This window comes from Eptatretus burgeri, chromosome 5 (genome assembly GCF_056783735.1).
Source record: "Eptatretus burgeri isolate ZD-2024b chromosome 5, Ebu_testis_v1, whole genome shotgun sequence".
Taxonomy (NCBI): Eukaryota; Metazoa; Chordata; class Myxini; order Myxiniformes; family Myxinidae; genus Eptatretus; species Eptatretus burgeri.
In genome coordinates this window covers 103,173,627-103,201,489 of record NC_140965.1, presented here as the reverse complement: position 1 = coordinate 103,201,489, position 27,863 = coordinate 103,173,627, and the positions used below count along the sequence as shown (strand labels likewise).

The 27,863-nt window shown below is 41.2% G+C and overlaps 1 protein-coding gene across 3 annotated transcripts in view; it reads left to right on the top strand.

Annotated features, from left to right (window-relative positions):
* LOC147027093 (noelin-like) overlaps positions 1 to 27,863 on the top strand; it is a 236,346-nt gene that overhangs the window by 143,446 nt on the left and 65,037 nt on the right. The window lies entirely within an intron of this gene.

Genomic DNA, 27,863 nt, shown 5'->3' with positions numbered 1-27,863 from the left:
TTTCTGATATCCGTGAGACCTACGTCTGGTTATTTCAGTGTTATAAATGTTGATTTGTAAAGAGTTGCACGGTTCTCATGAATGGATTAAAGTGTGGATTAGACGAGTTGTCTCCACCACCGAAGGTGAGGGTCCACCAGCGAAGGTGAAGGAGGTTATGCTTACACCCCTATCTGTCTGTCTCTTGGGTAGTCGATCTATCTACCCTTATTGTCAGGTTTTCCGTCTTTATGTCTGTCTGTCCGTCTGTTTATCTGTCCAGGCCAGTACTCCGTTAATCGTAGGCCGATTTTGATGAAACTCTGGTAGTAGGTTCATACTATGACCTAGTTGTGCGCGTTTGAGAATCGTTGCTATGGACCACTCGGTTGCCTAGCAACGGGCCTTTGAAATTTTCAAAAAAATCTAAAAAAAATAAAATATCGAAATTCAAAAATTAAACTATGATCCTCTGTGGGCAACACATTCAGCCTCCTTGACAAAAAAAATTCAGCCCGCTCCCATGAAAACTGTCGGAGAAGATAGACTTTGAATGAACCCTGGTCGAAAAAAATAAAAAAACGAAGTTCGTTATTTCTCAGAGACTATGAGTCAGACATACATGAAACTGGTATGGTAGGTTCATGGTATGTCCTAGTTATGTGTGAGAAAGAACTGTTGCTATGGACGCTTTTGTTGGCTAGTAACGGCTGAAAAACGACTAAATTCGACTTGATCGACGACCCATGTCCGCCTACCGGCTTGTTCTGTCTGTCTGTTTGTCTGTCTGTTTATCGCCGACAGGTCACAATTTCAAACTGATCTTCACAAAACTTATCCACATGGTAGAGTTTGCCATAAGGAAGAAGCCTATTGTTTTTGAGGTCAAAAGGTCAACATAGGCCAAAGGTCAACAACTTAGGGGAGATTTCTAAAATTGTCAATTTTCATCTGATTGACTTGAAATTTGAAAACGTTTTTCAGATCTGGTGACTGAATTCAACCACCAATTATTTTTGAGGTCCTCCTCAGCCAAAAGGTCAACATAGGCCGAATTTCTAAAATTGTCAATGTTCATCCGATTGACTTGAAATTTGAAGAGGATTTATACTTTAGGTCACAGAATTCAACTAGCCAATTATTATTGAGGGAGGTCAACATGGACCAAAAGGTCAACATAAGCCAAAGGTGAACAACTTAGGTGGGATTTCTTAAATTGGCAATTTTCATCCGATTGACTTGAAATTTGAAGAGTTGCAGGTTTGATCATTGAATTCAACCACCAATTATTTTTGAGGTCAAATTTGTTTTATGGATTTGCAAGTATTGTGCTCTGCATGATGTCTTCTTGTTTGTTTGTTTGTTTGTCTGTTTGTCTGTTTGTCTGTTTGTCTGTGTGCAGGATGTCTCAAAAAGTTGTGGACAGATCCAGATGAAATTTTGTGGACAGGTTCGGTGTGTCGCAAGGATAAAGTGATTAGATTTTGTTGAAGATCCGGATCTGGAACCGACTACTAGAATTTTTTAAGTGATTCTTCACCATTGATGGATAGTGCAAAACTAAAGTATTTGATTGACACAGTGCAAAACTAATGTATAGCCCGATATCTCAAAAAGTTGCAGACGGATTCAGAAGAAACTTGGTAGACAGGTTGGGTGTGGGTGTGTGAGCATGACAAATTTATTCGATTGTGGTGAAGATCCGAATTCGAATCTGGATACAAGAATTGTTTTATTTCTAATGTGACTTTACCATTGAGAGATCGGGCCAAAAACGATATATGGTGTGATATTTCAAAATTGTATTGGCACGATATGTTCTCGTAGATCAGGCATTACATGGCAGTGGTATGCACTCTACCGAGTGCCCTTCTAGTTATTGGTGTGGTGGTCGTATGGCAGCTTAGCTGCCGGGGTAGCTATCATTTATTGAAGCGCAACTATGTTGCTGATGCCGTGCCCTTCTACTAGTACACACACTGAGAACTGGTACTCATTTCACCGACCTTGGAAGGATGATAGGCTGAGTTAACCCCCTAGTGTAATAATTCAGTGGCCAACAGGGCTTGAACTCAGGACCCTAGGATCCCAAGCCACCACCCAAACCACTGAGCCAACACCAGGCTTAATTTCTGGTTATTGATTTTAACATTCAAATAAGAAACATATTTGTTTTAATTTTTTTGTTTTTCTATTGTGTATGCCAAATCCTCCAATCCTTTTGCATCCCACTGACCATTTTGCATCTGACAAGCATGTCAGACCCAAGCAATTTTCAAATGTTTGGGTTGGTGAAGACATGACATTAAAAAAACAAAATAATGCAGAAAAAAGCAGATGAAAGTGTAAAAAAATATATTGCAGCAGTTAAATGATTTTTATAATACAAGTTTTTTTCTCTCTTGATTACATGGGAATATCCAAGCATCTTTTTTGATGTCCGAGCAAATTTTACTGTCAATCTTGACGGTGGCGTGCACACTTCTGCTGTTCATCCCGAGAGGTTGGAAAGTATGTCCATCCTGATAAGTTCCATATGTATGTGTTTATATAATATATCTATCAATATATCTATCACTATAAATATATAAATATTTCTTCTTCTTCTTCTTCTTTCGGCTGCTCCCGTTAGGGGTTGCCACAGCGGATCAACCATCTCCATTTCGCTCTATCCTCTATATCTTCCATTGACACTCCAACTGCCCGCATGTCCGCCCTCACCGCATCCATGAACCTCTTCTTTGGCCTTCCTCTTCTCCTCCTGCCTAGCGGCTCCATCCTCAGCATCCTTCTCCCGATATACTCCGCTTCCCTCCTGTGCACATGTCCAAACCATCGCAATCTCGCCTCTCTCACTTTGTCTCCAAACCGTCCTACCTGCTCTGTCCCTCTAATATACTCATTCCTTATCCTGCCCATCCTCGTCACTTCCAACGAGAATCGCAACATCTTTAACTCTGCCACCTCCAGCTCCGCTTCCTGTCTTTTTCTTAGTGCCACGGCCTCCAAACCATACAACATAGCTGGTCTCACTACCGTCTTATATACTTTCCCCTTCACTCTTGCAGCTACCCTTCTGTCACAAATCACTCCTGCAACTCTTCTCCACCCACTCCATCCTGCCTGCACTCTCTTTTTCACTTCTCTACCACACTCCCCATTACTTTGGACAGTTGATCCCAAGTATTTAAACCCATCCACCTTCCCCACCTCAACTCCTTGCAACCGCACCATACCACCACTCTCCCTCTCATTTACGCACATATATATATATATATATATATATATATATATATATATATATATATATATATATATATATATATATATATAGTGTGTGTGTACTGGTAGAACGGCACAAAATTTGAGAATGGAAAACTTCACAACTTGGTCCATGAATCGTGACCCCTTCCTGAAATGAAGGCGGCTACTTTGAGCCCACCCTGGGAGGACTCCATTACATTTTCTTAAACCCACATATGTAGATACCAACCAACAACACACACACACACACACACACACACACACACACACACACACACACACACAGAGACCTGGCAGGTTTCTGTTTCACCTCCTGAAACCCACCCACATGAAGAGATAGCAAGCAACAACAGCAACTTGCGTGCGCGCACACACACACACACACACACACACACACACACACACACACACACACACACACAGAGACAGACACACACACACACACACACACACACTAAGCTGTTAGTAATATGGTTATGGTAATACAGTTTATATATGTACACACGCATAAAATACATAAAAATGCCAAACACAAAGATTTACCTTTAAACAGAGTTCTTTGAAAGAGGAATTCAAGTGGGAAATTAACGAAATTCAATGAAGAAATATATCGAGGCACAGAATAAAAAATGTCGACCAATGCTCTCAGCCTTCACAACCAGATCACGGCAAACACCTGGTTGGATGGACCTTTTTATTTTTAGGTCAGCTCGCTGACCTAATATAACCGTTCTATGTCCTCAGATCGGTTTATTTTTGTTCCTCAGAACAATTTTTATTTTTCTATCTCCTCCGAGATGACTCAGCCGTTTGAGTTCTAACTTGACACGTTTATAATACTAGTTCCTCTCTATAGATGGTCTGAGCCCATTTTCATATTTTCGCCTCGGGGGTCAAGGTTACAGGGTCATCAAGTGCAAAATGACCGATTGGTTGAATGGCCTACAAGGAAGCATCAGATGCCTATAATGCATGAAAGGTTTCATTGGGATTATTAAGAAAATTTAATTTGACCAACTAGTTTCTCGTAACCTGTGTCGTCTGGCCCTGTTTATTGGGCAACACGAGGTCCGCTGACTTCAACACGGCTTCGCGAGGTTATTTTAAATTCAATTTAAATTCTGTTTTCACTTTTCATTGTCGTTAAGGTTGATTAACACTCGGTTGCATCAAGTTTTGTATCTGAGCTGACCGTCAAACACGCTTGGGTGTATTATTATATATGTATCGATGTCGAAATGAGGGGTAGATTATACTAAAAGGAGATCACACAAAAAGGTAAAACAGAACGATGTCCTGTAAAAATAAAATTGCACATTTTCAGCAGATGAGACACCTCTCGAGGCACCAACCGCATGGCACCGCAGGGCCCAGCACAGGCAGAAACGTACGTCTGTCTAATTGAGGTTCTATTGAGAGCACGGATACTTTTACCGAAACGACAACCAAGCAGTTTGGAGGGTGCTTGCCAAGTGGCTTAAACACTCAAGCAAGCACTCCAACAAAACGGTTGATAAGAAACGGTTTGTTTGGCAAGCGATTAGCAACACATTAACCAGACACCTCCCGGAGACGCTTGAAATGTCAAGCCAAGAACGCTAACATCTCTTGGTGTTTTTATAAGCATTGCAATGTCCCCAGTGATTTGTAGCTATGATGAACAGGCATTTGACAACATGAGTTACGAAAGTGAAAACAACAACTTTATAGTTGAGAAATCGTTGCGGCCTGTTTCAAGTAGCGATGTGGTTGAGCAGGCCAAAAAACATGGCAGCTTCAGTCCCCAGCGAAGTTACCCAGTAAACACCTTAAGACACAGAGAGTGAGGTGGCCGAGGATTGTCTGATGAAGGATATAATGAAATAAGGCTGTTAATTATCTTCAAAAGGGGTGTTTTAATTAACCCAAACACCCAATATTCCCTCTTGCACTTCCTTGGAGTTTTCTTTGTGTGCATGTAAAGTTTTAGGCTGTTAGGTTTATGGTTTTGGATTTATGGATGAGACACACATACTGACACACATACTGACACACATACTGACACACATACTGACACACATACTGACACACACACACACACACACACACACACACACACACACACACACACACACACACACACACACACACTTCCTTTTATTAATATAGATGTGTCGATGTCGAAGTGACGGTTATATAATGTAAGAACATACAAAAATGGAAAAGTCGTGAAAAAGAAAATTTCACATATCAGTGAGCCAGTGGCAATCGCCAAACCCTTATATTAAACATACACCTCCCGGAGTCAAAGATATGACAACCAAGAGCAACCATAAAATATTGGCACACACTTTTCACAGCTCAAACCAACATGAAGGAACTCCGAACACGAGGTCAATGGGGGTTTGTCTTTTTTCCGTGTGTTATCAGCTTTGAGAGTGACAACAAGAAACTCCTAACGATTCTGAAAGCAAACCTGGTTCATATAAAGAAAACCATCTGCTTTAGAAACGTCTGTATCTCCATCCTCATGTGTTGTCCAAGCATTCATTATTGACGTCAGATGTTCCAGGTGTACCCGACTCTATTAAAGCATCAGTTAAGTTTGATTTTTCACATTTAAAAGATGATGGTTGGTTTCCCACTCAGCTTGTTAAATCACTCGGTGAGGCCAAACACCAGCCTGTTTCAAGTTCTGTATGGATAAAGCACACAAAAAGAACCAAAAGGTTTACCTTTTAAATATGGAAATCAAATGAAAAAATAACGAAATGTAATTCAAAGATATAACAATCCAAAGTGACCACAAAATGTCAGCACATCCTTTTCACAGCTCAAACCAACATGAAGCAACTCCAAACAGGAACGCTGAACACGCCGTTGATGGAGGGGTTTTTTTGTTTGTTTGTTTTTTATGTATGAATCTCTAAGTGGCGGATAGATGATGAAAACACATTGCACAAAAAGTTAAACAAAGCGATGTTGTTTAAAAATGAAATTGCACAACATTTTCAGCTGGCGAAGCACCACCCGAGAGACCGCCCATCATCGCGCAGCTCGGTCGATGTGACGTGTACGTTATTTTTATATGTATATATATATATATATATATATATATATATATATATATATATATATATATATATATATATGTACATACATACATATATAATGTCGAAGTGACGGGTCGTATTATGGAAAAACGTACAAAAAGGGGAAACTTCGTGGAAAATTAAATTTCACATTTTTAGCGAGCCAGTGCCAATCACCGAACCGTCATATTGACCATACACCTCCCGGAGATGCTTGAAATGTCAAATATGTCCGAATTGTGTAGCTATGATGAACGGGCATTCAATAATATGAGTGAGGAAAGTGAAAAAATACTATCATTTGGGAATTGTTGCTGCCTATTCCAAATCAAGGCATGGTTGAGCAGGCCAAAAAACATGGCGGCTTTCTACCCCAGCGAGGTTACACAGGAAATTCCTTCGGACCCAGAGAGGAAGGTGGCCGAGGATCACCTGGTAAAGGATATAATTAAATCATGCCGTTAATTACACTGGTCTGCGTCATTTCAGAGGTCTTGGTTTTCTCAACGGTTCCTATATATTTTTTGCATGCTGATTTTAGAAATGTATCTCATTTCGCTCGATTAGGTCAAGTTTTTATGTCAATTAGATCAACTATCTCAATTTTAAGGAAAAAAATAATCAAAATTTAGGTTTTTTTTTAATGAGCATTTTTAAAATTCAAAATCAGATTACATTGACAGAAAATGTACAAACCATATATAAAATGACGCACAAGTACCGTTAATGTGAAATTCAACATTCAAAAGACGAACGAAAACAGCGACTGCTGGAGCGACTACAGTTGGGTGTTGCCAGAAACAACGATTTATCTATATTTTTCTGGAATTGAAATGAAAGTAATTGAGAAGGCACTTTCTTCCACATTAAGTGTACTTGTGTGTCATTATATGTATAGTTTGTACATTTTCTGTCAATGTCAGTCTGATTTTGAATTTAAAAAATGCTAAATTTTTATTTATTTATTTATTTTTTAATGCTAAAACAAAAATTTTGATTGTTTTTTTTTCCTTAAAATTGAGATAGCATAAAAACTTGACCTGATTGAGCGAAATTAGATACACTAGTACGTGCCCGTTAAAATAATAATAATAATAATAATAATAATAATAATAAATAAATAAACCACACAGGCCGTTTCTTCGCTCTCACGTGCCCGTACATGCGTGACCCGGAAGTTCGATATTATTCGCAGTCACGATTATTCGCAATTTATTTTTAATATCCTATTATTCAATTAGCGCCAACGTATTTTATCTTTTCGCAATGTCGTGGGCAAGGAAAAACAAAAAGAGAAGAGAAGAGAGAGAAAAAATTTACTTCCTGTTTCGTAGCATACCAGCACTCTGATGTTCCCGAAATTTATACACCGTCTCATATGAAAACGATCATAACTTGGGCCATTGTGTTTATCTATAAATGCGCATAAGAAATTGAGAAATTATTAGAATACACGAAGTCATCACTCTCCGGAAGCCCATACGTTGTAACCCGTAATGGGGAACGTGGCTGTGCTTCCCTTCCCCATCGGCCACGCCCACGCAACAACGTGTCTTCCCATTGGTTGGTAAATAAATGGCCATAACTTGGGAAGCACTTGTCCGATTAATATCAAACCTTGAAAAGGCACATCCTCAGGTCCCCAGCAATATACCTGGCAAGTTTCAATTAGATCGGACCAGAGGTTGTCGAGAAACAGCGGTCACACACACACAGACACACACACAGAGATTGCTGGAATTATAGATAGATTTCTGAATTCAGCATGCAAAAAACATATAAGAACCGTTGAGAAAACCTATACCTCTGAAAAAAATATTTCAAATGCGGCCTCGTGCTATCTTCATGAGTGTTTTAATTAACCCAAACACCCAATTTTCACTCATGCACTTCCTTGAAGTTTTCTTAGTATGCATGCAAAGTTTCAGGCTGCTTGGTTTCATGGTTTTGGAGTTACTGAGGAGACACATTTACACACTGACACACAGACACACACACACACACGTTGCCTTTTATTAGTGTGTGTGTATATATATATATATATATATATATATATATATATATATATATATATATATATATATATATATATATATATATATATATATATATATATATATATATATATATACACACACATATATACAAGCATAGACACATAAACTGTGTGTGTGTTTTTGTGTGTGTGTGTTTTTTATCCAATCTTAGCACACCGTGACCTCGCCATCATGATACAGAATACCGCAGCCCCTAAAGGCCCGGTCACACCTTGACGTTTTAGCCAGCGATGGCAACGTATTAAAATGTATGTAAAACGCTGGCTGACGTTGAACTTTTGATGTTTTTTTTTTAAGATTCGGACGTATTCATAACGAGTTGGTCGTATGCATAACATATTAGTAATGGACACAGAACGTTTCGTTGTGTTATAGATAACTTATACCAACGAATGCTGAACCTGTTGTCGGCCTACACAACCGATGCCCAACGATAGTCTAACTTCGGCATAGCGCGTTGCACGCATCGCCGACGATGTCGTGACGTAGCCTATTAAAAGGCTGACGCACAACGATTCGAATCATAACTGCCGTAGAAATGGAAGTGTCAACATGTCAACGGTCACACCTTGGCGATCTTGCCAGCGTATGCCGACCTAAAAAAATGTGTCTAAAACGTTGGGGCACGTCAAATACGGTATGAGTCAGTTTGGTATACGTGAGTAGAACGCTAAAGTACGCTATCATACGTCGTAGTAAGTAGAGTACGTCAAGAAATTTTAAACATGTTCAAAATTTTACGACGTACTCGGCGTATGACACACGTTCCGCATGCGATGGGGATAAGTTTCACACACGATATGTGGACGCTTACACACATCCACAAAGGATACTTATAAGCTCCTCATAAGTCGAAACACGTCACGGTAATGTCTTTTTTACGCGAAACTTATTTCTAACTTATGTTTGACGTGCTTTGAACTAATTCTTTACGTAGTCCCAACACACATCGACGTATGTAGACGTATTCCAATGACGTCTTCCGGTCGACAAAAAAAAAAAATGAACGTTTTTCTAGGTTACAACTGCCATATAAAGACGTGTTCCCAGCGGTTTTGGGAATTGGTATATAAAAATGCTGCTCATAAAAGGGGAACCCAACAGTGTTTTCGAGTTCCTTTTTGAGTCGATGTCCATGTCAGCAGTAACAGTATCAGTATCAGTATCAGTATTAGTATTAGTATTAAGTAGTAGTTTGTTCATGTTGGCAGTAGTAGGTGAGTGTGAGGGGGAGGGTGTGGGTTATGATGGATCCTCCTTGCGTCCGCGTGTCCACGGGTAAGTTCATAGGCTGCCACTCAACGATTTAAATGGCTGCATCTCCACTATTGAAAGTAGACGCTTGCGCTCAACAATTGGATTTTTTTTACACTCAACGACTTTTAAACGGTACCACTCAGCGATTTTCATTGTATACAATGAACGATTTAAATTGCTGTCACTCGCCTTTGTTTTTTGACACTCGGGTTTGGAAATTTGAAGTGTTTCTTCTGAACGTGTTAAAATGCTCAAACTCGACTATTTTAAATAGACGCTGCCGATGGACAATTGGAATCATAGCCAAGCTAAACATCGAAGTGTGAACATCCTCGTCATGCCGAAGAAAAGTTTGAAGAATGCTGCAAATAAGTGTCCTGGCCGTGGCCGTGGACGCTGACGCAAGGACGATCCATTATACCGACGTCTTTCAGCCTATGAGTAACTTAAAAGTAACGTCTGTCGATGTGTGGCAACGATCGCGTAACGTGCCAACAACACGTTAATCATAGGTTAGAAAAAAGTTTCGGGTACGCTAAACATTACCTCGGCGTGTCTCAACTTATGATTAACTTACAAGTAGCATGTGTTGACGTCTGTCAACGATCGCAGACCGTGCATACAACTTGTGGCCAGCGTAGCGGAACGTGTGAGTCATACGCCGGCATACGTCGTGAAATTTCAAGCATGAAAAAATTTGAGGACAACCGAAAAGTACAACGTTTAAAGCCAGCGTACAACGACGTATGGCAGTGTTTTTCAGCGTGCTCTCAATGTTATCAAAACTTACCCATAACGTATTCAACGTGTGCCAGCGTTTTAGAAAAAAAATTCAAAAATCGGCATACGTTGGCTAAAACGTCAAGGTGTGACCGGCCTTAAAGGGCATCCCACATTGTAACTCAAGCCTTACATTGAAGTTTAAAAAAAATACACACACCAGTGTGCAATGTTAATTTGAATTTGCAAAAGTTCACCTCAAAACTATTTTTACACAGCACTAACATACCCAAGCATAGTCAACCATCACAGATGAGAAACACTAAAACAGCAATTGTCGTTTAATATGGTGCTTTGCTTTCAAATGGGTACCTGAGTTTCAAATTATGCAAGCCACACCTGGTCAATGTTGTCTAAATGTGAAGCTTTGAAAAAGGTACTGCTGCTGATACTGTTGTTTTTGTTGTTGCTGTTCTTGCTGCTGATGTGTTTTGCTTTGTAGTACCTTTTCATTGATTACTGACGTGTATCTATTATACTGTAAGAGAGCCACAAAGTTTTTTTTTTATTAAAAATTCCAACAGGATGAGGACAGCACCCGTGCAATGCCGGGTACTCCTGCTCGTAGTTAATAAAGCAGAGCAGTTAATAGCAGAGAATGACCAAAGTATATAAAATTTCACTTTTCTCACAGTTCTGGTATGAGACACAGTTGAAGAGCCGAGTGGAAAGCACTTGGTGAAATCACAATAATTTTGACAAAATGACGAAAACATGATAAAAGTCCAATGAACACCATCATTGAACATCATAGAGGTACCATGCATTTCCATGAGAAACAGCAGTGAGAATTGCTTTGCAATACATGTCCCCTACCGATGTGATATTGTCGAAATCCAAAAACGGTATAACTTTGAAAAATTGATGAAATGCCCTGCAACTCAAACTTGTTCTGTACCATCAAAAAGAAGCCATGTACCAAGTTTCAGTTGAATATGTTAAAGGGTATGAGAGAAAATTCTGAAAAACCACAGGTGGGATGGAAGGATAGATGGACAGATGGAGAGAAAACCTCTAATCCTGTCTGGTAAAATCGGTAGGGGACTAATAAAACGAATCCTAAAGCAGAAATTGATTTACAGGCAGGTGAGATCACTTCTGAATATTGCATTTGTATTACGATCAAAAAGAGCTTAATGTGCAAGTGTGATTTAATATCTGTGAGATTAACTTATTCACCTTGGACTTAATGTCTCGAATACCTCTGATCTCATTTGATTTCAGAAGATGAATTGAAATCAAGTTCACTTGAGTCGTTAAGATAGGAGATCTCCTTGGTCAGTTGGGTGTTGTAAGCTGAGGGACACTAGAATAGCTTAGTTACAAGTTCAACATACACGAGAATATCTTCGTTACAAGTCTGCCTGCCTCTTATTATTTCAATATACACTAGAATAGCTTAGTTACAAGTTCAATATACACGAGAATAGCTTCGTTACAAGTCTGCCTGCCTCTTGTTATTTGGGATTTAACTTGCAGAGTCAAATCACACTTTAAATAAACTGACATCTTTCTGTGGTGCGACAGATGGTGCTGCATCTTGGAGCACACAGTCTTTCAGATGGGGACACAATGTCAGCTATCCCACCTTAACCTTACCTTCTGTGATTTCCTACTTTGTGGACCTTAAAAATTCCATTGGTTCTCTCATAAAGAATCGGCTGATCTGTATCTGTCTCAAGATTAAACTAGATTTGTGAGTTCATTACGACAAAGGACGTCGATGTTAAACGTTAATGTTCATGGTAAGAATTAGTTTATTATATCGTAAATGAGTAAATTGTTGAGTTAATTATGTATGGGTGTAATCGCACAGTCATGATAGTTAAATTGGCTATCTTCCTTTTCTTTGTAAGTTCTTTTAAGAATATTTATTTACAGGCAGGAGGGGGTTGTATCTCTTGCCACCTTTTCGTCTTCTTTTTCTTCATAGTTTTTTTTTTTTTTTGCTGAGCTTTATCTTTTCCATGTGACATCTGAGAATTGGGGAGAGGGGTGATGCTAATTAAGCTATGTGCTGTAGAATATAAACATTAATTTGATGATTTTATTTCACACACTATGAGTTGTACCCCATTCATTTCAGGGACTTCCTAGTTGGATGCTCTGACATCTCAAACATAAATATTCCACAATGTTTCAAAATGTATTTTCCTTCCCTCTGTTGGCCTCCATGTAGATGAATGGTGCATTATTCTGTTCAGCTTGTTCATGGATGTATTAATAATGCATGTTAGACGGATATTACTCATTATATTTTAGTTACGAATATGATTTCTAACTCTGGAACCTAGACACTTTTCTCTGTCTTTAATCCGGACTCTGCTAATGTATACCTTGAGATGTGGACCTCCCCAATTCAAAATTAATTTTCAAATATCTCTTTCTGATCATTTCACCAAAAGTGATTTTATTATTGCCACCCTTTTTGAAAAAAAACGGAGGGATATTGTAATCGGCTCCGTTTGCCCATCCATCTGTCTGTCCATCGTCGTGCTATCCCCTCTGACTTCACACTGTTTTTTTTTTTTGTCGTTGGTACCGTTCCTGGAATAAATGAAATGATATTTTGTGTTTAGTTATTTTTAGTGCCAGTTTGTGTGTATAATGCTCTGTGATACCCATACATTCAGTGATGTGAATTAATGAAATCTCATTTGCTGCCTTGGTCGCAAAAATCGATAGATCTTTCCTTTGGATTAAGCAATTTGGTGTATAGGATAGCAAGATTATGCCCACTCACCTTTGAGATGTCTACCCTGTTTTTATATCTCAACCAAGCGATAAACTTCCATACAGTGTTTCACATGCAGGGTGAGGCATTAATGTTTGCACCGTCCATCAGAGGGACGTCAAGCCGGAGTCGGTGTCTGCCAGCACTCATTGTTATTACACATGAAAGATCTCATTCCCACAATATCGTTTCCGAAGAGTAGGCAAGTTATCGTTGCCACCCTGAACAAATTATAAATTCTTATGACCTTCAGTCGAACATCTGCAGATACAGCCAGCCGGTTCATGAAACACTTGTGCCACAAATGCTCCCTGGCCCCAGACGGTGAGAATAATTGGGGCCATTCCAGAAGTAGTAGTCTACATTATAAAACTATTTATTTAGAATACACCTGAACCCTGATATTTGTGAGTTCCATGTATTTGTGAGTTCCGCATATTCGCGGTTGATAATTTGTGACATTCTCCGACACTTGTGGGAAATTGACCCGTCTATTCACGGTATTCATGGCGATTTTTAAAATATTTTTTTATATTTTATTTCCCCCACAAGTAGCGAGCATAACACAGTTCTAAAATATATCTTCCATGAGCCACACACAAAGCAGCTGGATGTATGTACAGTACAATACTGCATGTATGCAAAAAACATATCTTCCACGAGCTGCGAACATGACCTGCTTCCTGTACATGTATTGTAGCTTCACAGGATACAGTTTTGCGGGATGTCTCACCAGTGTAACACATTATTACCCGCAATGCCATCCCCCGTGAGTTACTTACAGAATGAAAACACGAACAGCATCTATTGATGTATCCAGTAATTACCAGGTCGCCACATATCGACATTACACAATGGAAACATTCAGCACATCTCATTGCAAATCACCATCTTGCTACAAACAGCACCATCTCAGCTGTTACATTTTTAAAACGCTCAGCACAATCTACCTGCAGATAGAGAAGACATCATGTCCTGTGAGTTAAAGAATGGACACGTGTGTAATTTGCAGCGAGCTACAAATGGGCCAATTACACAATGACATCATTCACCACATCTATTATCAGCTGCCGAATACAGCATCACCCATTAAAATCCCCCACAAACAATGCACAGACGACTCACCACCTCCGGGATCACCATCATTCTCGTCCCGTTGCTCTGACCTGTGCATTGCCTCTTGCGTCATTCATTCTTCAAAAATGGCTCCCAATGATCGAGGATAACACTCAGAAGGGTAAGCCTCTAAGCGGACCACTGATACGGGAGAAGGCGAAGCTCCTGCATGGACATCTCTCTGGCATGGGTGGTGCAAGCACGAGTGCAGCGGGTACAAGCGGCACCTCCAGCCGGTTTACACGAGCAGGGTGTGGTTCCACCGCTTCAAGGCGTGATGTCATTTGCGCAATGTCAAGCTTGTAGGAGAGCGTGCCTCTGTGGGCCACAACGCGGCCAGGGCATTCTCTGCAGAGCTTGCGAGCCTCATCGAGGAGAAGGGGTACCTGCTGGAGCAGGTCTTTAACACTGATGAGATGGCTTGTTTTGGAAAAAGACGCCAACCAGAAAGTTCATCTCACAGCATGAAAGCAAAGCAGCCGGCTTCAAGGCCACAGAGAATCGAGTATCCATTCTTCTCTGCTCAAACACTGAAGGGGACTTCATGATGAAGCCCATGATGCTCTACCATTCCCGGAAAACCACGTCCGCTGAAGAACAAAAACAAGCAGATGTTGCACGTGTACTGGAGGACGAACAGCAAGGTGTGGGTGACGTCAGTACTTTTTATGGACTGGATCCATAATTGTTTCGTTCCTCAGGTCGAGAGGTACCTGGCAGGAAAGAACCTTTCGTTCACGGTACCCCTGCTGCTTGACAACGCTCCTGGCCACCCCCATGGACCTGAATGGCACTCACCAGAGCAGTGAGGTCATGTTCCTTCTGCCGAACACCACCTCCCTCATCCAGCCTCTCAACCAGGGGGTAATATCAACTTTCAAGACATTACACCCAGCGCACCTCATCTTATTCATCATCATCATCATCTTCATCATCATCTTTATCATTTTGCAAAGTTACGTGTGCTGTGTTTGTAGATCCTCGTGGAGGATCTCTAAGTCTTACTCACGTTGTTGTTCTTCATCTTCTTCTTGTGGACTTTTTTGTTTCACAGCCTACAGTTTTCATCGAAACTTCCTGAAACTTGGCATACATATGTAAAAATACCCTCCGCAGACAGTCACCATCTCCGATTTTGAAAATTCCTCCTAGAAAAAAAGTTATGACGTCAAAATATCTCCGCTAATGGAAATCGCCGAAAAAATTATCTCAGAAACTAGGCAAGCTTTTTGAATTCTGTTTGTGGGAATCGAACAGGGCATTAGCAGAGATAAATTACTGCACATATGATACATCACTATGACGTCATATCAATTTTTATGACGTCATTCCTATTTTTTGACATTTTTTGTTTCACAACCCAGAGTTTTCATCGGATCTTCGTGAAACTTGCCATGTATATGCAGAAAGCCCACGCGCACGCAGTAACCACGTCCGATTTTGGAAATTATTTCCAGAAAAAAAGTTGACGTCATAATATCTCCGCGAATGGAAATCGCCCATACCATTATCTCCGAAACTAGGCAAGCTGTTTGAATTTTGTTTGCAGGAATCAAGCCGGGCATTAGCACAGATAATTTATCGCAAACCTGAAACATCACAATGACGTCATATTCGTTTTTATGATGTCATCATTAAGAGGACGAGGATCTTAACTCATTTGAGCTTGTTTTAATAAAAAGTTGAATGATACATGATGTTGTTGTTGTTGTTGTTGTTTTCGCTTTGGGGTATGGTACTCTATGGTGAAGAGACTTTAAAATGCATTCTTCAATAAATTGGAAACTGTACCTGGTGTTGTCGTTTATTTTTTTGTTTGTAAGCATCTTTAATGAAACTGTAATCGTGTATTCGTGGTCGAAAACAGTTTAAACTTTAAAAACTTTCCACTTTGAACCAGGAACCACCATGAACTGATAACATTATTCCCCTTGTCCCTATTGTACCAAGTCCCCAACTTTGGTGGTGTCGCCATTTGCAGCCTTTTTCATGAACCAGGAACCACTGCGAACCAATAACGTTATCCCCCTTGTCTCCATTGTAACAATGACAAAACACTCGCAGACTTCCCCCCCACACTCGTGGATTTTACCCTGACAATCGTAGATTTTTCTCGGGTCTAGAAATCCCCGGAACCTATCCCCCCATTTCCCATTGACATGATGTCCCCACATTCGCGGCGTTTTCCTGGAACGTATGCCTCGCAAACATCGGGGTCCTGGTGTATTTTATAATGTTATGCTTCTAATCACTCAAATATCATATTATCTGCAGTGCTTCCAAAGGTAAATGACAGCTAGTATACCTCCAACTCCCCCCCCTCCCCTCCCCTCCTCATCCTCACTCACCCATCCTTCCACCAACCATTTCCCTTCTTTGACATTATCTGTTATGATGCTGCTTAAAAACATCGGCTTTTGATGAGTCATTGCTCTTTGTTAGTGGTAATGATGTTGGTAAGTACCCAGGTTGGCAGAATGGCCGGCTCTCGGCCTGAGATGTCATCATATTAATCTATGAGCTGTCTAGGCTGGGCTTTAATCTCGACCCAGCTATACACTGCCATCCTGGTGTTTCACAGGCAGGGTGATGCAGCAGTGTGTGTGCCATCCCTCGGATAGACATTAAACCGGGTGTCCCATCTGCCATCATTCGTTGCTGAACATTAAAGATCCCACAGTGTCCTTCGCCAAGAGGAGGCGAGCTATCGCCAGCACCATGAACTCATGAAAATTCCTGTTCTGACACATCGGAGGCACTGTATCAACAGCACAGCCACGCTTCCAGTTATGATGCAATCATCAGCCCCAGACTGCATACGAAAATAATGAATGCTATCTAACCCTATTTTCAGTTTGAAAGCTCGTTTTGAAAGGTAAACTTCATGTCACTTGTACTTTAATGCCATATTTTTTTTCTCAAAAGTCATTATTATATGACTTTAATTAAACACTTTGACAGTCGCAATTTTCACGAGGCTCATGTTGACTGACTTTGATATTAAGTTTACAATAAACATGGCTTACGAAGGAAATCCTGTGTGCATTGCAGGATCATCATGACACATTATCTAGATTCTAAAGCCTTAGTTTGGCTTCACGGTTTGGGTGGCTCGCTTAAGATACTAGAGTCTTGAGGTAAAGCCACTGTAACCGTTGAATTAACACCAGGCGTGTTGATTTAGTCTGTCATCCTTCCGAGGTTGGTAAATTGAGGACCAGTGTGCTGCTTGTAACGGGGCATTGCATCAGCTGCACAGCTGCGCTCCCAGCAAATGATGCGGCCAAGCAGCCACAGGCTGCATATGAATAATAGTTTATTTTTTTTTACTCCAGATTCTTGGGATAATTCGACCAGATCAACTTCTGTGGTTGGAAGAACACTCTGCTAGGTTGCATATTCTATATTTCTGGAATATATACATGTACCATTGAACTATGAGCTCTGAAAGTCATGCTGAAGTCACACTCCAATACTTCAAACATTTCATCTAATTTTTTTTTCTGTACGAATGTAAGTTTTGGAGCTGTTTTAAGATTTAAGAGCTGTTTAAGAGCAATCTTGATCCAAAGAAACAATCAAAAATTTTGTTTTTTATGATGAACATTTCAGAAACGCAATTATCTTCATCAGGGAAATGGTACAAACTGCTAAGATAGGTATTTCAAGATGTCCCCAGGTGGGCAGATTCAGCGCACATGCCCCATTTAAGGATGGTATGCTTGATATTGACCAAAATTGAATCGGCTTGTTCTTGTCACCTGAACAACTCATCCACTTCGTTTTGTCATAAACCGTCCACAACATTTTCAAATATCATGATACATATCGTTTTTGGCCCCATCTCTTAATGGTGAAGAATCACTTTAGAAATTTAATAATTCTCTTATCCGGATCCGGATCTTCACTAAAATGGAATCGATTTGTCTTTGTCTCATACCCAACATGTCCACCGTGTTTTGTCCAAATCCGTCCACAACTTTTTGAGATATTGTGCTATATCTTGATGTTGTTCGCCTCCGTTTGTTTGTTTGTGTGTGTTTGTAACTTGGCCAAAAAAAAATTTTTTTGGACAAGTATGTTTATCGCCTCAGTTTGTTTGAGTTTATTTGTTTCTTTGTTTGTGTGTTTGTTTCTGTCCGCTCGCCTCCAGCCCAAACCGCTCAACTGATCATTCTGAAATTTTCAGAGGTTAATGTCACCGACCCTGCGACGGTTACACATTGAAGTTTCGAAAAATTTGCTCGACCGAAAAGGTCTACATCGGCCAATAGGCCAATTTGAGCGAAATGTTCTAAAATTCTCAAATTTCATCTGATTGACTTTAAATGTGAGCAGAATTTACATGTCAGGTCAGTAAATTCAACCACCTATTAGTTTTGAGGTTATCTTCGGTCAAAAGGTCAGCATAGGTCATAAGGTCAACCCAAAATAGGCCAAATTTTTTATTGTTTCTAAAATTGTCAACGTTCATCCGATTAACTTGAATTTTGAAGAGCATTTGCACAGGAGGTCGCTGAACTCAACGACATATTAATTTTGAGGTCAACTTGGACCAAAAGGTTAACATAGGCCAAATTTCTAAAATCCTCAATTCTAATGCAATTGACTTGAAATTTGAACAGTATTTGCATATCAGGTCACTGAATTCAACCACCAACTAATTTTGAGGTAAGCATAGGCCAAAAGGTCTGCATAAGCCAAGAGGCCAAATTTTCTAAAATCCTCAATTTTTATCTGATTGACTTGAGATTTATGTTTCGTGCTGGCTTAATGGTTCGGGTGATGGGCTTGGGATCCTCGGATCCTGAGTTCAAATCCCACTCTCTGTTGAATTAATACCAGGTGAGGTTGACTGCCTTTCATCCTTCCGAGTTCAGCAAAATGAGTGCCAGCTTGCTGGTATCCTGTATCAAAGTGGCGACCTGTCCAGGATTGTGGCCAATAGCCAAGGAGACTGCTTAAGTAGCACCAACGCTCTTGCCAGAGTATGGTCCCAATGGAATGGAATGAATGACTTGAAGTTTGAAGAGCATTTTCTTGTCAGGTCACTGAATTGAAACACCTATTAATTTTGAGGTAACCATAGGCCAAAAGGTCAAAATAGGCTAAAAAGTGAATTTGGGCCAAATTTTCTAAAATCCTCAATTTTCATCCGATTGACTTGAAATTTGAAGAGCATTTCATCTCAGGTCACTGAATTCACCTACCAATTAATTTTAAGGTCAAAAGGTCAACACAGGCCGAATTTCGAAAATGTATAGATTGGGCCAAAAACTAAATATATCACTACATCTCAAAAAGTTGTCGATCAGTTATGACAAAACAAGGTGGATGAGTTGAATAGGTGACAAGAACAAGCAGATTGGATTTTGGTTCAGATCCAGCCCAGCAGTGAGATACAAAACGTCAACCGTTCCACCAGGCAGAGGTATGCTTTCTACCGAGTGCCATTCTACTTTGCGCTGTTTCGCCAAGTTGTCACTCTATGAGTGATTTTTCATTATCTTGCCAAAACGAAGTTTTTGCAAGATATGTTAGTCAGCTTGTATGGTTTTTTTTGTTTGTTTGTTTGTCTGTAATCACGTATAAAAAATTCTGCAGAGCACAGTTATCATTGGAAATTTTTGTAACTTCGCATATCAGAGGCCTATAGAGGTCCCTTTCAGTGCACAAAATTTTGAAGGTCAAGGTCAAAGGTCAAGATCACTTTGTCGCAAATCAGGGGTGTCGACGAAACCATTATTTTTTGAGTAATTTTGATCGGATCGTCTTCAAATTTCATGGGAATATAGTTCATGGTCTGGCGCTCAGCTGATTAATTTTTTGGTGGCGATTGGCCTTGACCTTCATATGGTTTTTTTTTTTTTTTGGTCTGTAATCACGTATAAATCACTCTGCAGAGCACAGTTATCATTGGAAATTTTTGTAACTTCGCATATCAGAGGCCTATAGAGGTTCTTTTCAGCGCATAAAATTTTGAAGGTCAAGGTCAAAGGTCAAGGTCACTTTGTCGCAAATCAGGGGAGTCGACGAAACCCTTATTTTTTGAGTAATTTTAATCGAATCGTCTCCAAACTTTATGGGAATGTAGTATATGGTCTGGCGCTCAGCTGATTAGTTTTTGGTGGCGATTGGCCTTGACCTTTATGGTTAGCGCCTGAGGTCAAACATCTTTGACCCCAAGGTCAAATTTTCAAGTTTTAGAAACCATATCGTGTCATACCTCAAATTGAACACCTCGATGAGTGCTTTCTAGATATGTCAAGCTTGAGACATTATGACATCATTTGGCGACGTTATGAGGCAAACACATATTTTTCATGGTTACTCTGTAGAACGATTCTCATCGGAATCTCTCGTAGGCAGATATTCCTCAAGGAGTCGCTCCTGGTGGATAGCAGCTCTGTTCACCTCAGTGTGACCTTAAAGAAGTCACACGTGGTCACCTTTTGGCAAGATACGGGTCACCCTATGGGTGACATTGGTTTATTTGTTTGTTTGTCTGTCCACTTGCCTCCAGCCCAAACCGCTCAACCGATCATTCTGAAATTTTCAGAGATTAATGTCACCGACTCTGCAACGGTCCCGCATTGAAGTTTCGTAAAATGTGGTCGACCGAAAAGGTCTACATCGGCCAATTTGAGCAAAATTTTCTAAAATCTTCAAATTTAAAATCTTCTAAAATCTAAAATCAAAATTTTCAAAGCTGAACAGATCGAGGTGAAACTTTATTCATATGATCGAAGGTCCATGAGGAACAAAATGTTCACACATATTACATCATACGTCACACAGTTTAGCAGCCATATTGGATTTACCCTAAAACCAATAAAAAAAGAATTCTTCTCCAGAACGGCTGGACAGATTGAGGGGAAACTTTACAAAAATGTTCTCCAAGCCTTGGGTGTACAATTTTGTTCAGGAATAAATGATAGGTCGTGTGGTTTGGCAGCCATATTGGATAGAAGAAAAATATTAAATAATGTTTACTCTCAAACCACTTAATCAATTGACATGAAGCTTCACATTTATGATCAAGTAGTTGTCAGAAATACATATTTTATATTTCAACTTGATCGGATGCATGGACTGGCAGCCAGAATTTTATTATTATTTGTTTTTTGGAATAAGGCTCACTTTGCTGTGCTTGCATGGGTTTGAGGGTAGAGGAGTTGCAGCTGAAACATGAATCATATCCATGTTCCTCCTGATGACTTTATCTTTTCTTTTTGCTTGTTTGGGTTCCTTTTGATTACTCCAATGCAGACGGTGTCTCTTTGGTCTTCCATTTGATTTTAATTGAATTTATTTTAATCCCATTCTAAATTTAAATGAATCATGAATAATAATTTCTAAAACGTCATGGGTCAGGGTCAGGTGTCCAATCAAAGCGCGGTTCCATCAAAGCAGGATGTCTTGGTACCCGGTCATCACTGCCAGCAGTTATAAAGTGGCAGTTCTAATTATGTCTCTTATTACGTAACACACCAGTACGCAAATGCCACACAAACACCACACAAAACAAGTCCTCGTGAGGGTCTGCCATCTCTGATTGCTCTATTTCTTGTTTCATATATTTTCCATTGTACAGACTTCTCATGTATTCATTTGTTTTCACCATAATCTTCCACACGACACTCAACACTCACTATAAGATAAAGTCATGAAAATGGTTTGTGGCAAATTTGTGGGGGTTACAAAGAAATCGCGAAATTTTGATAAGGGGAGATCATTTTGCATGTCGGATTATAATGCTTCATAGGCAGGTCATCGCATCACAAAGTGCAACGACCTTCCTCAGTTCGACATTAAGCCGGATGTCCCATCTGCTGACAGTAGGTAGTGGACGGTAAAGATTTCACTGTCTCCATCACGAATAGCAGTCGAGTTACCGCCAGCACCATGAACAAATTCCTGCCCGAACCACTTTCACTCAAGCATCAGGCCTGTCCAGCCAGTTTATGAAAGACTTGAGCCAAAACCATTCCTCGGTCGACCCCACAATGTTGGAATAATTGGGGCTGTTGAAGAAAAAGTTGTCTTTGTGGTATGTTATTCAATTGTATTTGAACATAATGCATGGACTCTCCTAGTTATCCATAATGAATACCAATTACATGCAAATATGATGCCAGACATTGCTTTTCACCTTGACATTGAAATTTGGACCCCGTTTATATAGTTTTTCGAAAACCAGCAAGGCTGTACTGCCTGACAGGCACTGCAATATCAAGGTGGACCTTTCCAAACCAGCCTGTTGGAATGCCTCTGCATGTACCACTGCAAGCAGATAATGGAAAAGCATCGCAAGGTCACTTGGTTCAAATCAGCAATTCTGTCTTCTTTTCGGAGCATGACTGTTTTGATGATTGTATCATTTGGTTCTTCTTTCCTTTTTGAATGAGATGTATTAAAACCAAGGCAGACTGTACTTTGCTCTCATTTTCCGAGAGGAGCATTTGCTCTAACTTTCATATTAGGAATTCAAGGCACGGCCATGGAGATGCCAACGTTGTGTTTTGGCACCTTTATCATATGATGATTGTTGAAGTAGCAGGATGGTTTGAGCAAACGGAAATGTCAGCGTTTTTTCTTGTGTGTGTTTGAAGAAAATATGTTTTAATTACGAGCTTTCTGCTTGATAATGAGGGTAATGAGGGTAATGAGGAGGAGTGGGAGAATGGCCAAGAATGTGTGTAGAACACAATAATCTCCTCCATAAAGAAGCATGTTGCGTCGGAACATTGGAGTTGTCCAGAATGACAAACCTAACGTTTTATTTTCATCTATTGCACATCGTGCTCGGTGTAAACACGAGGTTGTGTAATTTGGTGGGTTTCCATATTCCAAGTGGTCATGGTTTTCATCAAGCAAAACTACATTTAATCTGGAAGGGCACTCTTCAACGTCGCTACGTCACCAGATATGCCTCTGCTCACATTATTTTACCTTATTATACATACCAAGTTTGATTTAAATCCCTGAACCCACATTCAAAATATTTCCCACCACTCCCTTGCCTCATCCCTCTCACCCACAGCTTCCCTCCTCCTCCCACACCACGTCCTTCCTCCAGATTCCCACCCTTCCCCATGATAGGTAAGATATTAGATAGCAGAGTACCCACCCTAAGTATTCCCTCTACAGAGTGCCGTTCTCGTTTAAAATGTTAAGAGCTTTTGAAGGAAGACTCATTTTATTCCATGAAGATTCAGTTTTGGGATGTTGAAAAGGAGAAGGGAGAGGAATGAAGGACAAACTGTGTACAACAGATTGAATAGTTTTTTTTTTATTATTATTATTTTTTGGAGTGAAGAAAAATCATTTGTTGTTTGTATTTTTTGGGAGTGAGGAGGGTAAAAAGATAAGCTGAGGGATCAGAAATGAAAATAGTTTGGAGAAAAGGAGCGAAAACAAAAAAGGAGTGGGGGGGGTCTTTCTGTTCATTCCCTTAGCATGTGTGAAATCCCCTTTTATGGGTCTGGTGTAAGGTTGGTCACTTTTCTGCATTATGACCTTTCTTGGACTGCAACTGCTGCTACAGTGACGCATGACGAACTGATGGATTTAATTACAGCAGTCGTCAATTTACCATAGTAAAACATAACTTTAGAGTTATGTTTAAATTACTGTCCATGGTTAATTACGAATGAACAGGTAGATAATGAAATTATTGCATTTAAATTATTTATATGCTGCGAGCAAAGGTATCCGGCATTGCCAGGCAACATCGAGTCCCTCCTCGCACCCCTTTCCCTCCCTCCTCCCATCACATTACTTTCTCTCCGGATGCCCACCCCACCCCTTCCCCTTCCCCCTCTCACCCTACCCCCAACAGGCACCCACGTCACTCCTTCCCCTCCCTCCTCCCAGCTCCTCCTACCCCACTCCCCTTCCCTCCCATCTCTACACTTCCCGTCCTCCCACCGCCCACATCCATCTTTCCCCTCCCTCCTCCTACCTCCCACCTCCACCCTTCCCCTCCATCGTCCCACAAAGGAATTTTTGTAGGGAAGATGTTAAAGTGTTCGTATACATAATCTATTTGAATAAATATCAATGTGTGTGTTAGTGTGTGTCCACCAAAACTCCAAAACCATGAAACTTAGCAGCCTGAAACTTTGCATGCACACTAAGAAAACTCCAAAGGAAGTGCAAGAGTGAAAATTGGGTGTTTGAGTTAATTAAAACACCCTTTTTGAAGATAATTAACGGCCTTATTTAATTATATCCTTCATCAGGTGCATCCTCGGTCACCGCTCTCTATGGGGTCTTAAGGCGTGTCCTAGGTAACCTCGCTGGGGTCTGAAGGCACCATTTTCTTTGGCCTGCTCAACCGCGCCTTGACTTGGAACAGGCCGCAATGATTTCTTCACAATAAAGTTTTTTTTTCACCTTCCTCACTCATATTATCGAATGTCTGTTCATCATCGCTACGAATCGTTGGGTACATTACAATGCTTATGAATGGAGACGTCAGCGTTTGCGGCTTTATTTCATTTCCGCACATGCGATCATCATGAGAATCTCTTAAACTAAGAAGAATTACAAAATTTAAGCTCCAGAATCAAGCTTACAAGCAGTTCCGACTCCGAGTGAAAGTGTCAATTTGTCCAATTCAGACATATTTGACATTTCGGGCATCTCCGGGAGGTGTGTGTTTAATATGACGGTTCGGTGATTGCCAATCGCGTGCCAAGCTATTTCGTATCACCGTTCCGTTGGCGTGCTTAAGCCACTTGGTGAGCGCTCTACAGTATTTGCCCTGTCACTGGATACTGCACATCAATCAACTTGAACAAAGTTCAGGATAGCATGTCGGGATTCGAATCCTGACATGCTATCAAGCTCAAATTTTAACAGCTCGCAGTTGTGTCATTTGCAGTTAACGTTACCAAATTTGGAGATCTTAGCTTTAATAATTACCGAGTTATGGAAATTGCTTTTGTTCAAATGAACTTACAGTCAACTTGAACAAAGTTCAAAACAAAGTTCATGCATTATTAGCCATGTGTTGTTCTGTGGTGCAACAGGTGGTGGCTGGCTCGCTGAAAATGTGAAATTTTATTTTCCACGATGTTTTTCCTTTTTGTACAATCTTCCTTCATACGACCCGTCACTTCGGCACAGATAAATATAAATGATGATTAAAATTTACGTTTTTAAAAGTTCTTCAACCGTTTTGATTGGTGAAGCCCCTTGGCGTGCGTTTTAAGTTTCAATGGCGATACCGCAGTTCTGTACCTGAGATAGGAAGGCAAAATAAATCATTTCATCACAATGAGTAAAAAATGTTTTCAGTGATGAGTCTGATGACATAATTAATTGCTATATCATGGCAGGAAAGCTGAGAGGTGCGCATGATTGATCTGTGCAGCCTGGATTCGGATCCCAACCCAGCTATAAACTCTTATCCCGGTGTTTCCCAGGCAGGGTGATTCAGCAATGTGTGTGCCGTCTCTCGGATGGATGATAACCTGGGCATCACATCGACCTTAATCCCTCACCCCTCTCCATTCCTTACCCCTCTCCCTCTTTCCCCCTTCCCCTCTCTCACTCCTCTCCCTCTTTCCCCCTTCCCCTCTCTCACTCCTCTCCCTCTTTCCGACCCCGACTTCTCCCTCTCTCTCCGACCCCTCCCCTCTCCCCCCCCTTTCCTCTTCCCTTCCTCCTTATATCTCTCCCCCCCCACCTGCTCCCCAACCTTCTTCCTTTGTTGAGAGGACGAGCATGTACAAATCGGATTCGGAGTGAGCCGACCGGTGAGGAGCAAATGGCGCTGCATGTACGAACAGGCATGCATACAGGCAGATCTTTACCAGGAAGATAGCGTGGGGTTTAATTGCTCACACTCAACGTCTCAGAGTGTGTGTGTGTGTGTGTGTGTGTGTGTGTGTGTGTGTGTGTGTGTGTGTGTGTGTGTGTGTGTGTGTGTGTGTGTGTGTGTGTGTGTGTGTGTGTGTGTGTGTGTGTGTGTGTGTGTGTGTGTGTGTGTGTGTGTGTGTGTGTGTGTGTGTGTGTGTGTTGTTGATTTGTATCTTCATATGTGGGTTTCAGAATGTGGAATGGAGTCCTCCCAGGGTGGGCTCAAAGTATCCACCTTCATTCCAGTAAGGGGTCATGATTCATGGACCAAGTTGTGAAGTTTTCTATTTTCAAATTTTTGTGCTGAGGGCTCCCTTCAGGATCGTCACTGAGCCCCAGACAGCTTCCAACTGTAGTTGGTTTGTAATGATATTCCCAGGGATGGTTTTAATATCTCTTTGAGGTTCTCCGTCAACATTCCCGGAGCTTAAACTATCACTGGTACAACATGGGCATTCTTTTGCTTCCAGGATCTTTTCACTTCATTCTTGAGGTCATGGTATTTGGTAATTTTCTTGTTTTTTTATAAGCATGGTGTTGGCTTAATGGTTAGGGTGACTGGCTTGGGATCCTAGTGTCCTGAGATTGAGCCTTATTAGCTGCTGAGTTAACACCAAGTGGGATTGACTCTGCCTGTCATCCTTATGAGGTTGGTGAAATAAGTACCAGTGTGTTGGTAGAGGGACACATCAGCAGCAGCACAGCTGTACTCTACGAAATGATAGCGACCTGGCAGCTCAAGCTGCCAAACACAAGAACAGAGACCTTGATTTCTGCATTGTTTCCTCCAAAATCACTAGAATTAACACCTCAATTAGCAATGCATTCTTCTCTTTTGTACCTAAATATGATATCTGGTCGCAATGCTTTCTTTTCGATGTTCGTGCTCCATGGGATCATGACGTCGTACGTGAGCGGTACTTCCATGTTTTCAGTGATTGCTTTTGGTTCATGTTCCCACAAATTTACAGCTGTTCTGACATGAGGTGTTTTTGGGAGGGGGGGAGGGGGGTGTGGTTTCGGTCATGAAGCATCACATATCATTCTCTTTGCTAACTCCACCTTCACCCCTCACCTCTCTATCATTTCTCTCTCTCTCTCTCTCTCTCTCTCTCTCTCTCTCTCTCTCTCTCTCTCTCTCTCTCTCTCTCTCTCTCTTTTCTCTCTCTCTCTCTCTCTCTCTCTCTCTCTCTCTCTCTCTCTCTCTCTCTCTCTCTCTCTCTCTGCTCTCTCCGCTCTCTCCGCTCTCTCCGCTCTCTCCGCTCTCTCCGCTCTCTCTCCGCTCTCTCTCCGCTCTCTCTCCGCTCTCTCTCCGCTCTCTCTCCGCGCTCTCTCCGCGCTCTCTCCGCGCTCTCTCCGCTCTCTCTCTCATCGCTCTCTCTCATCGCTCTCTCTCCCACCCCTTTCCTCGCTCTTTTCCCCTTCCTAGCTTCCTCTCCCCTCCATCCTCTCCTCTCCCCTCCCTCCGTCCTCTCCTCTCCTCTCCCTCCGTCCTATCCTCTCTCTCTCAACTCCGTCCTCTCCTCTCCCCTCCCTCCGTCCCGTCCTCTCCTCTCCCCTCCCTCCGTCCCGTCCTCACCTCTCCCCTCCCTCCGTCATCTCCTCTCCCTTCCCTCTGTCCTCTCCTATCCCCTCCCTCTGTCCTCTACACTCCCTTCCCTCCACCCTCCACCCTCTCCCCTACTTCCCTCCACCCTCTCCTCTCCCTTCCCTCCACCCTCTTCTCTCACTTCCCTC